This window comes from Mobula birostris, chromosome 5, assembly GCF_030028105.1.
Source record: "Mobula birostris isolate sMobBir1 chromosome 5, sMobBir1.hap1, whole genome shotgun sequence".
Lineage (NCBI taxonomy): Eukaryota > Metazoa > Chordata > Chondrichthyes > Myliobatiformes > Myliobatidae > Mobula > Mobula birostris.
The window spans coordinates 158,269,241-158,282,872 of record NC_092374.1 but is presented as its reverse complement, the minus strand read 5'-3'; the positions used below and the strand labels follow the sequence as shown (position 1 = coordinate 158,282,872).

Below are 13,632 nucleotides of genomic sequence, written 5' to 3'. Positions count from 1 at the left end.
TCTCTGATGATCTAGATAGAACTGCCAGCCTGAATTATCACCTCTCAATAACTTCCCAATACACTGACCAGGCCACTGCTATCAGCTAAGACCAGACAACCTTGGCAAGTGACTACTGGACTGCAGATGCTCCCTGATTTAGAAAAGGATTGTATTCATTCAAAATATTTTGAAAAGCAAAATGTCATAAATTGATAAAGGCTGCACAAAATGCCAAGTAGGTATTTTAGTTCATAAGACCATAAGAGATAAGATATAGGAGCTGAATTAGGCCATTTGGTCTATCGAGCTTGTTATGCCATTTCATCATGGCTGATCCAAGTTTCCTCTCAGCCCCAGTCTCCTGCCTTCTCCCTGGATCCCTTCATACCCTAACCATTCAAGAATCTATCAACCTCTGCCTGAAGTGTATGTAAAGAATTGACCTGCACAACCGCCTGTGGCAATAAATCCCACAGACTCACACTCTCTGGCTAAATACATTCCTCCTCATCTCTGTTCTAAAAGGGCGCCCCTCTGTTCTGAGGCTCTGTCCTCTGGCCCTAGACTCTCCCACCAGAGAAAATGTCCTCTCCACATCCACTCTATCGAGGTCTTTCAACATTCAATTCATGCCTCCCTCAGTGTGTTCTTATGCAAGGAGAGTGACATTCTAAACATCAGAGCAAAAATCAGCTTTATAAACTGAAGGCACATACAGGTTTCCCCCGCCATCCGAAGGTAGAGCATTCCTATGAAACGGTTCGTAAGCCAAAATGTCATAAAGCGAAGAAGCAATTACCATTTATTTATATGGGAAAATTTTGTGAGCGTTTGCAGACCCAAAAATAACCTACCAAATCATGCCAAATAACACATAAAACCTAAAATAACAGTAACATATAGTAAAAGCAGGAATGATATGATAAATACACAGCCTATATAAAGTAGAAATACTTCTCTACAATGATTGCCTGCACAGATCTCCGTAGCGAAAATCTCACGCAAGCACTGTTGGCAAAAACACGGCACAAGCGTTCTCGGCAGGGGCACTCTCTCCAGTAACCTTTAAGCTATGAAGCTGCCAAATCATACCAAATAACATGTAAAAATACACAGCCTATATAAAGTAGAAATAATGCATGTACAGTGTAGTATCACTTACTGGAATTGGAAAAACAGTGCTGAGCACACTGATGATGGTGTGTTAGACTGAGTCGTCGCAGGTTGGGTGGTGCAGTGGCCCCCCCCCCGGGCCGCCAACCCGATACATTGTCGCGAAGAACGCAGCGGTAGCCGGGAGGCACACAGCACATCTTTAAGAAAAAAGCCGAAATAAACATGCTAATTAATTAGGTGCTGCCCGGCACGTAATTATCGCCCAGATCAGTGCAGATTGCGGATTGCATCGTCTCTGATCTGGGCCAACATTTACGTGCTAGGCGGCACCTAATTAATTAGCATGTTTACTTCGGCTTTTTTCTTAAAGATGTGCTGTGTGCCTCCCGGCTACCGCTGCATTCTCCACGAATCAGTACAGTATCTGTCCGGGGCCCAGGGGTTGGAGTGGTGGGACATGGGGGTGTCATCTCATTGTCGATCAGGGCAGGCAGCTCATCTTCTGCTATGACTGCCTGCCTCGATGTTGAAGGTCGAGGTTTGTCGTCTGCTGTGGCTGATGTGGAAGGCTTGCTTGACTGCTGAGCCTCGCGCATTTTTCTATCATACAGTTCTTTGTAAGGACTCAACCCATCTTGCAAATATCCCCTAAACCGACGTACCCTTCCAAAATTAAAGTTGTACTTTATCATTGTAGTGAAAATCTCACGCAGTTGCTTCACGTTCAGTTCGCTACTGCATTCGGTTTCGATTGTTATCCTTTCCTCTTCCAATTGCATCAGCACTTCATCTATCAGTTCTTGGTCATGGGATGCCAAAACCTCTTCAACATCATCTTCATCAGCTTCCACAAGCCAAACTCACTGTGTCCTTGCTTCGTTCACCACGATCGAAACGCTTAATTATGTCTAGTTTTACGCTAAGTGTAACACCCTTAGGAGCTCTTTCAGGCTTTTCCGACACCTTAGAACTCATCTTGCTAACAGCTGTTCAATGCAACGTGTAAAAGCAATGCCGTTCTGAATCCGGGGGAGAGCGGCTGCTCGGGGCGTGCGCTGCCTTTTATTGCGCGCTTTTTTCGCGCGCTGATTTTTTTCGTAACAGTGAAAACACCTTCTGAAAGCGAAAACAGGGTACTAATGTAGGTCTTTCGTAACAGTGAGGTTTCGTAAAGCTAATGTTTGAAAAGCAGGGTCACCTGTACCTTAAGAGACAATAATGTTATTACATAAATCAGAGAACTATTGTATTGAACTATTAAAGCAATAAATAATTTAAGACTGAGACCATGAGAAATTCCTTCCCACGGGGTCTGAGGTGTAGGATTAGCCACACCCTTACTGAATGCTAGAGCAGACTTAAGGGGCATTCCAGTCCTGTGTTCATTTCCTCTATCCTTACACACCTACTGTCAGATGTGGAACAATGATTCAATATCCTAGTCCCACAAGATCCTGCTGAAAGACATCAGGGAAAGCTGCTCTGTGAGAAAGAAATAACACCATGCAGCGAGGGAATAAAAGAGCAAGGTAGGAACTGATTTAGTTTGGAAATGTCAACACTTTTAAATTTTTGGAATGAAAATCAGGTCAGTGACACAGTGCTGTGCAAATATAGGCTCCTTGGCACACTGTATTACCAGTCAGTGTTCAGGCATTCGGTATGAAATGATTTAACATTGGATGATCTGTCACACTGTTGCAGCATCCTTTGCAAAATCAAACCCCTGCAAAGCTGGTGGATTAGTAGCGGGGCTGGGAGAAAACCATAGATTACTGTCACAGTGCCCTGGTAGCCACAATGGACTATCCATGACACAACAATATGCCAAGCTTACCATGGTGTCTGACATGGGCAATCTCTGCCATCTGCAGCAAAGTAGTTATGTCTTGCAAATCCTTGACTTCGTACAAAGGATAAAGATAGCCTGCTTAGATAAAGCAATGTCACAGGAGTGGAAGTATTGTCAGATCACCCAGGGTTTTCCAAGTGCTGAAAGAAGAGAGGTGCATTTGCCTCAAAGTGTATAGCCCCTTCAAATAACTAATGGGCCGTGAAATGTCCAAAAAATTCCTCAGTGCTTGGACATTCCTTGCATCAAATGCATGAATCAAATGGAAGAAACAGAAGGTGGAATTGGAATTGAATTTGGATCTTGTTTCTCAAGTAAGCAAGTTCTCCTTTGCATTTGGGTCTGCCAGTCTCACAGTCAAAGAGCTAGAACATCTCCTTATCTACTCTTCCTGCTGCCTCCAAGGTTACAAACCATGTTCAGCAAATGCAGAGATTGAGAACCTGTCATGGTCAGGTCCAACGTTACAAATAGCACCTTTTCATGGGTGGAGGAGATCCCAGGAAATTTCACCCAAGCTTGGTAAGCTCCAGTATGGGATATGTTTTGTTTTACCTCCAGTAAAGACGTACTCATTCCTCTGCTGTCTCAAGTGTGATATACATCCACATTTTGAGGTAAAAGCACTCCCCCTATTTAGTGAACACCTGTATACCTCCTGAAGAACAGCAACAGAATCTCAGCCTCAAAGGCAGGAGTTTTACCCTTTGTGTTAGGGTACACCTCTGTGTTCCCCTTGTCACTTCTTGTTACCACGATGAAACTCTGCCCATTCAGCTGCAGCCATCCAAGACCTGTTTTGTCACTGGATGTTCCTCTAAGTGGAGTCTTGACCAACTTCACTATTAAGCTCTATGGGTTCAATGCAGAAAAAAGACACTGAGGTGATAACTCTGCTACGATCTTAGGGAATGACAGAGACAATGTGCAGGGCTAATTGGATTTTTTCCTTTCCTTTATATATGTTACATTTTCCCTGTAAATGTTTCATTGAGTCCCCTGCTATTAGAGTGGCCATGACAATCACAATATCTATTACAACCCCAAGCACTTGTTCTTGCCCCATCCATCTTGATTCTTTCCCAAACCCTCCAAGCTGAAGATCCTACTTTTGCTCAAAACACAAAGGCAGATCAAGTAAGTAGCCTTCCCATTACATTACCTTTCGAGCAGTTCAAGAGACATGTCCAGACTAGGAATTCTTCTGGAAGTACGCTCACACAAGCCACAAAACTGACACCAATGATTCCTGTCAGTCCTTTGCCTTGACTTCTTATCCCCAGCACATCCACGTAAAAACACAGTTGGATGATGGTTATTCTCTTTTCAAGTTCAACTACTTACAAAGAGAGAAAAACAGCTTCCATCTGACTGGGTGCATTGTACTTTCTCACATTCCCCAAAATAAGTCAAGTTCTCAGAAACCCATCCATTCCCAAAGTTCTTCACTCTTGCATGCAAGCACTGTGGTGCTACATAACCAGAACTGGATGGAAGTTCACCGACATCACTGCAATCTGTGGTTCTTTTAGCCAAATGTTTCAACTCTGATTAAGTCAAGCAATGATTCTCCCACTCTTAAATCTGCTTTGCCAGGACCCAAGAGGTCAACCATATCAGTAAATCATTTGAAGGACTTCACTGGAGAATTGTCCAATCAATGCATATGACAGAAAGGATTACACATATAAACATGTTTTTAAAACTAGCACAGAAGATCCAAGCACATCCTTCCAGCTCATCTAACAAGTCATGGATGTCTTTACTCAGTGAAGTAAATAAAGCCATCTAAAGTTAAATTCTCCCATTACTGACTATCAGTTTTCAACATTTTAACATTCCTTTCATTCTTATCCTTTTAATCAGGATAAAAATTCCTCCTATTTTAGTTACTTTCCTCCCTTGAACTTCCTTAGTCCTCACTATTCATGCCAAGAAAGCTGGTTGCTCTTAATTCCCAGCATGTCCATTCTAAGCCAAACTCCAGAGAATCTGTCTCCAAATGATGAGTTAATTAGATTTCTGTTCAATCAGCATGTTAAATTGTCCAGCAAGTTTTCCCTCTGTTTAGTACTTAATAAAAGAGAATTCTTCACCTTTTATATAACAGTAGAATAAATAAACTGGTTTCTCCACTGAGGAAAGGACAGTCACGTTCTCTTCTAAATGTCAGTCTAATTCAGTGATGTGAACCCAATGGACTCACATTCTCCCTACAGAAGTGCATCTCCAGTCAGTGTCTCCCACGGGTAGAGAACAGGAATTCACTGCCACTGGACATCCCACACAGGTCTGCTGTGCCTCGAGGCTTTCATTTACTGGGAACAAGCTAGTTGCAACATATACTCTTGTTTCTGGAGGTGCCGCCCATTTGGTTTCAGGTAAAATGAGGAAATAATTAAAACTTTCAAAGAAACCTTTCAGCTTAAAGCTAGATTCTCACCATCTCAAGTATCAATTTATTTTTCTGTTAAAGTATTATAATAAATCTGCTAACTTGTTCCAATCCACTTCAAAAGATTTATTTTCTGTATATGCCAAAATTACTTCCACTGGGGAAAAAATGTATTAAAATCTTAAACGTTCAGTCTGCAGAACAAAATACTGATTTTAATATAAATAGCTAGTTCTACTGTCAAGGACATTATTAACTATAGCAATTATGTTAAGACTGACAATATTAAGTTACATTGGTGTGCATGACGTGGTGAGCCTTGTTTTTAAAGGTACTTCATATCATTAAATTATACCAGTTCAATGACTCATCTTCACTTGCCAGCCTTTCTTTCCAAAGCCTTCAATAGGTTTTCCTATCAAAAATCTATCACATTCTGGTGGAATCCTCTGCTAGTGATTTCTTAGATGTTATTGAAATGCTTTCTAACACTGAATAATGATTTGTCATGGCTCCTACTAGAGTGAACTCGTTCTGGGTTGCTTGGTGGTTATCTGCAAATTGAATACTGCTTCTGAAATTTGGTTCCATGGACTAGGACTTCAGAGACAGGGAACGCCGCTTTCAGCCAGTGTTGAACTGTCCGTGTGGGGCCGTTGACCCAGGACGAGTTGTTTCCCTGTGCAGTTTACACTGAAGCAAAAGCGAGCTACAAAGTGTAAGCTTGCTGCAATAGACTCAGAAACATTACTTCAGGGCAGGCCACAACTATTAGAGCATCAAAGAGACAGTGACACACATCTGGTGCAGCCAGAAGCACGTCAGTTAGTCTGGTGGACCAGGAACAGGTGCAGTGTTAAGGCCAGAATTGGCAGCAGGCTTTAGCCGCTCTCACCTCTTGGGGTTCCCACTGTCCGATTGCAGGTGCAGCAGCCTGCCCGAGTTGGTGTAAAAGGACTTCAGGAAGGAAGGGGCAGATAGGGAGGCAGGAAGGCTGTTGGAACTGGATTCACCTTCGGAGTCACAGCCACTGCGTCTCACAATGTTGATGGGGCTGCGCGAGGGCAAAATGGAGAAAACAGGAAAACACAAGAGACAGAAAGAAAAATTTAAACAGTCACATCGTGGAGGCGAGAGACAGTGGTTTCCCCAAATGAAAAGGGTCCCTTCTACAAACAGGAAATTAAACGAGTTCCCCGAGAGAGATGAGAAAACTGGTAAGTAAACAACAGATCTCTTAACATATACAGAACAAGAGACACTTGACGTGGGTTAACAATTTGAGCTCTGATTAACGAAATACATCCTGAACATTAATTTGCCTTTTCTCAACAACATTTAAAATTCAAATTGACAATAAAAAGAAAGGACATCTTGGATGTCATTTCCTGCAGGTTAACCCACAGGTAAACCCATGTTGACTTTACAATGTACTCCCTCTCTCTATCTTCTCTTCAGTTCCTCACTCTCTCTTGTCTCCTTCTATCTTTGCTCCCCTCTTCGCTTAGAACATTGAGCAGTACAGTACAGGACCTTTGGCCCATGATATTATGACGACCCTTTAACCCAATCCTAGATCAATTTAATGATTTCCTCCCACATAACCCTTCATTTTCCTTTCATCTATGTGTTTATCTAAGAATCTAATTATAAATTTGAGAAGACGTGGCTTTAGGGTGAAAGGGGAAAGTTTTACGGGGAACTTCTTCACTCAGAGAGTAGTGGGAGTGTGGAATGAGCTGCCATCTGATGTGGTAAACGCGGGCTCACTCTTAAGTTTTAAGAATAAATTGGATAGGTACATGGATGGAAGAGGTCTGGAGGGTTATGGACTGGATGCAGGTCAATGGAACTAGCGGAATAATGTTTTGGCACATACTAGAAGGGCCGAAGGGCCTACATTCTGTGCTGTAGTGTTCTATGGTTCTAATCTCTTAAATGCCTCTAATGTAGCTGCCTCCATCACCACCACAGGCAGCACATTCCACACACCTACCACTCTCTGTGTAAAAAGCCTACCTCTGACATCTCCCTTAAGCTATCTTTCAATAAACTTAAAATTATGCCCTCTTGTATTAGCCAATTCCACCCTGGAAAAAAAACTCTGGTATTCACTCTATGAACATCTTTTGCTATCTAAAATATCTCTATCAAGTTGCATCTCATTGTTGTTTGTTTCAAAGAGAAAAGCACGTGCTCACTCAGCCTTTCCTCATCATACATGCTCACGAATGCAAGCAGCGGCCTGATAAATTTCCTCTGCATCCTTTCTAATGCTTCCACATTCTTCCTATTACGAGACGACCAGAACAGAACGGAACACAATACTCCAAGCGTAGTCTAACCTGTGTTTTATTGAGCTGCATCAATACCTCACAGCTCTTGAACTCAGTGCCCCAACTAATGAAAGCCAACACACTGTACGTCTTCTTAATCAACCTATCAACTTGCATGGCAACTTTGAAGGATCTGTGGCTGTGGATCCCAAGATCCCTCTGTTCCCCCACACTGCTCAGAATTCTGCCTTCAATTTCAACTTTCCAACGAGCTGCACTTTACAGTTCTCTAGACTGAACTACATCTGCCACTTCTCTGCCCAGCTCTGTATCCTATCGATGCCCTGTAGTAATCTACAACGTTCTACACTATCTATAGCACCACCAGCAAAATACTGGAGGAATTCAACAGGACAGGCAGCATCTAGGGAGGGGAATAAACAGTTGAAGTTTAGGTCTTGTTCCAAAATGCATCTGTTTATTCCCAAGGTGTCCTTGTGTTGCCCTCGATTTCCAGCACCCTGCAGAATCTCTGCACAACACTACCAACTTTCATCTCCCTCTCTCTCTCTCTTTCCCTCCTCTCTTTATCTCTATCTCTCTCTTCCTCTCTCTGCCCTATGGCGCTCTCTCGCTCAAATCACTTCTCTCACATTCAACTTCATCGACTGCAGTTCAGTAAACAGTACTCTTGCTTCTAAGCCAGCAGGATAACTAATGGTGGCAGTACTGTGGGAAAGCTGCACTGTCAGAAGTACCACTTTACAGATAATATGTTTAGTTAAGACTCTACCTGTTCTCTTTATCGAGTGTAAAAAAATCTAAGCAGGGGAGCTACCCTCAGTGTCTTGGTCAAAATTTGTCTGCCTTACTAAAGTAAGTTTTGGTGACTACTGTTTGAGTTTTCTTTCTGTAAATTGACTGCTGTTTTCCATTTTACAGAGTTGCTTACATACAGCAGATATACTGCTAATCTAGCAAGTTTGAGATTTAGTGGTGCTGGACCAGTAGGTTTTCCAGATTATTAGATGGCACGTCTATTGATATTCCAACATATTTTTAATCCACATCTTTCAGAATTTGATGAGATGAGGCCTCTATTGGTCAGAGTCGACCATTGACGTTGCATCTGAGCTGTCTAGATACGCACATCTGGGCAGTACGATATGGAGAGCAAGCTGTTGCCCAGATAGCAAGCTCCCCCTCTCCACACATCTGATGAGCCCAAAGGATCTGCACATACCGATACAGTTTGGCACCAGCAGCATAACAGAAGTTGCCAGTCAGTGTTGAACTCAACATAGGACTGCCTTAGGGAATCCAACTGCGGATTTTTCCCTCAGAGTTTACTCCAAAGTCCTTCCCCATGAGTGGGCATAGCTGCTGTATTTGAGATCAGAGATTTGCCTCTCCTAGATGAGCTGCCAACCATGGCTGATAAGCCCCATCTGCCCATTAATTTTTAGTGAACTGCTTGTGTAAAGGGAGTTCAGGGAACAAAGCACTGACACATTTCAAGCAAGTATGGAAAACAGATCTTAAACAGAACATGGGTGCCGGTATATTGGAAGGTAATGTGGGAACTTGGGCTTCAGTTAGTGGAAGAGAACACAGGAACTGGGGCCCCAGTGAGTGGAAAAGTGCGTAGGAACTCGGGCCCTGGTTAGTTGGATGGCGATGTGGGAACCGAGGCCACTATTAGCAAAAGGGAACACGGAAGCCAGGGCCCTGACATGTAGAACAGAGGATGGGAAGCAGGCTCCTGGTGAGTGAACCAATGCATGGGATTCAGCACCAAGTCAGCCTGATGCCAAACTATCAGAATTTAGGAAAAACTAGATGGTGGATTATTGGATTTTATTGTATTATCGTCCAACAATAATGAGTGGGGCCTTTAAATATGGTGCCAGACAAAAGAATCAGAGTTTCCAGAAATCAAGGCTGCTGCTTGGATGTATTCCTGGTCCCGCCATCACAGAACCTTCCTGCCACCAACACACAAGCACCTGTGTTTCTACCACCAGGCAGGTGAGCGGGTGACCCTACAACCACACCACCCAACCACAACCACACCTGACCACAACCACACCACCCAACCACAACCACACCTCCCAACAACCACGCCACCCTACCACAACCACACCACCCTACAACCACACCACCCAACCACAACCACACCTCCCAACAACCACGCCACCCTACCACAACCCACGACCCTACAACCACACCTGACCACAACCACAACCACACCTCCCTACAACCACACCACCCAACCACAACCACACCACCCTACAACCACACAACCCAACCACAACCACACCTCCCTACAACCACACCACCCAACCACAACCCACCACCCTACAACCACACAACCCAACCACAACCACACCTCCCAACAACCACGCCTCCCAACAACCACGCCACCCTACCACAACCACACCACCCAACCATAACCACACCTGACCACAACCACACCTCCCAACAACCACGCCACCCTACCACAACCACACCTCCCAACAACCACACCACCCAACCACAACCACACCTCCCAACAACCACGCCACCCTACCACAACCCACCACCCTACAACCACACAACCCAAACACAACCACACCTCCCAACAACCACGCCACCCTACCACAACCCACCACCCTACAACCACACCTGACCACAACCACACCTCCCAACAACCACGCCACCCAACAACCACACCACCCTACAACCACACCACCCAACCACAACCACACCTCCCAACAACCACACCACCCAACCACAACCCACCACCCTACAACCACACAACCCAACCACAACCACACCTCCCTACAACCACACCACCCAACCACAACCCACCACCCTACAACCACACCACCCAACCACAACCACACCTCCCAACAACCACGCCTCCCAACAACCACACCACCCTACAACCACACCACCCAACCACAACCACACCACCCTACAACCACACCTGACCACAACCACACCACCCTACCATAACCACACCACCCAACCACAACCACACCTCCCAACAACCACGCCACCCTACCACAACCACACCTCCCAACCACAACCACACCACCCAACCACAACCACACCTCCCAACAACCACACCACCCAACCACAACCACACCTCCCAACAACCACACCACCCAACCACAACCACACCACCCAACAACCACACCACCCAACCACAACCACACCTCCCAACAACACCACCCAACCACAACCACACCACCCTACAACCACACCACCCAACCACAACCACACCACCCTACAACCACACCACCCTACCACAACCACACCTCCCAACAACCACGCCACCCTACCACAACCACACCACCCTACAACCACACCTGACCACAACCACACCACCCTACCATAACCACGCCACCCTACCATAACCACGCCACCCTACAACCACACCACCCAACCACAACCACACCTCCCAACAACCACGCCACCCTACCACAACCACACCACCCTACAATCACACCTGACCACAACCACACCACCCTACCATAACCACGCCACCCTACCATAACCACGCCACCCTACAACCACACCACCCTACGACAACCACACCACCCAACCACAATCACACCGCCCGGCCGCAATCACACCACCCGACCACAACCACACCACCCGACCACAACCACACCTCCCAACAACCACGCCACCCTACCACAACCACACCACCCTACAACCACACCTGACCACAACCACACCACCCTACCATAACCACGCCACCCTACAACCACACCACCCTACCACAACCACACCACCCAACCACAATCACGCCGCCCGACCACAATCACACCACCCGACCACAACCACACCACCCGACCACAACCACACCTCCCACCACGCCACCCTACCACAACCACACCACCCTACAACCACACCTGACCACAACCACACCACCCTACCATAACCACGCCACCCTACCATAACCACGCCACCCTACAACCACACCACCCTACGACAACCACACCACCCAACCACAATCACGCCGCCCGACCACAACCACACCACCCTACCACAACCACACCACCCAACCACAATCACGCCGCCCGACCACAATCACACCACCCGACCACAACCACACCACCCGACCACAACCACGCCACCCGACCACAACCACACCTCCCAACAACCACGCCACCCTACCACAACCACACCACCCTACAACCACACCTGACCACAACCACACCACCCTACCATAACCACGCCACCCTACCATAACCACGCCACCCTACAACCACACCACCCTACCACAACCACACCACCCAACCACAATCACGCCGCCCGACCACAATCACACCACCCGACCACAACCACACCACACGACCACAACCACACCACCCGACCACAACCACGCCACCCAACAACCACAGCACCCTACCATAACCACGCCACCCAACCACAACCACACCACCCGACCACAACCACGCCACCCAACAACCATACCACCCTACAACCACACCACCCTACCATAACCACACCACCCAACCACAACCCACCACCCTACAACCACACAACCCGACCACAACCACATCTCCCAACAACCACGCCACCCTACCACAACCACACCACCCTACAACCACACCTGACCACAACCACACCACCCTACAACCACACCACCCTACCATAACCACGCCACCCTACAACACCACCCTACCATAACCACGCCACCCTACAACCACACCACCCTACCATAACCACGCCACCCTACCACAACCACACCACCCAACCACAATCACGCCGCCCGACCACAATCACACCACCCGACCACAACCACACCACCCGACAACCACGCCACCCTACCACAACCACACCACCCTACAGCCACACCTGACCACAACCACACCACCCTACAACCACACCACCCTACCATAACCACGCCACCCTACAACCACACCACCCTACCATAACCACGCCACCCTACAACTATACCACCCTACCATAACCACGCCACCCTACCACAACCACATCACCCGACCACAATCACGCTGCCCGACCACAATCACACCACCCGACCACAACCACACCACCCGACCACAACCACGCCACCCAACAACCACGCCACCCTACCACAACCACGCCACCCTACAACCACACCACTCTACCATAACCACGCCACCCTACCACAACCACACCACCCGCCCACAACCACACCACCCGACCACAACCACACCACCCAACAACCACACCACCCTACCATAACCACGCCACCCTACCACAACCACACCACCCAACCACAATCACGCCGCCCGACCACAATCACACCACCCAACCACAACCACACCACCCGACCACAACCACACCACTCGACCACAACCACACCACTCTACAACCACGCCACCCTACCACAACCACACCTCCCTACAACCACACCACCCTACCACAACCACACCACCCTACAACCACACCACCTGACCACAACCACACCACCCAACCACACCACCCGACTACAATCACACCACCCGACCACAATCACGCCGCCCAACCACAACCACGTCACCCAACCACAACCACAGCACCCGACCCGACCACAACCACACCGCCCGACCACAATCACACCACCCGACCCGACCACAACCACACCACCCGACCCGACCACAATCACACCACCCGACCCAACCACAACCACACCACCCGACCCGACCACAAGCACACCGCCCGACAACCACGCCGCCCAACCACAATCACATCGCCCGACCACAACCACACCGCCCGGCCGCAATCACACCACCCGATCCGACCACAACCACACCACCCAACCCGACCACACCGCCTGACCCGACCACAACCACACCACCCAACCCGACCACAACCACACCGTCCGACCCGACCACACCACCCGACCCGACCACAACCACACTGCCCAACCCGACCACACCGCCTGACCCGACCACAACCACACCAAACCCGACCACAACCACACCGTCCGACCACAATCACACCGCCTGACCCGACCACAACCACACCACCCAACCCGACCACACCACCCA

General features: G+C 47.7%; 1 protein-coding gene across 3 annotated transcripts in view; it reads right to left on the bottom strand.

Annotated features, from left to right (window-relative positions):
* Positions 1 to 13,632, bottom strand: part of tbc1d4 (TBC1 domain family, member 4) — a 318,014-nt gene that overhangs the window by 62,298 nt on the left and 242,084 nt on the right. The gene's annotated exons all lie outside the window — the stretch shown is intronic.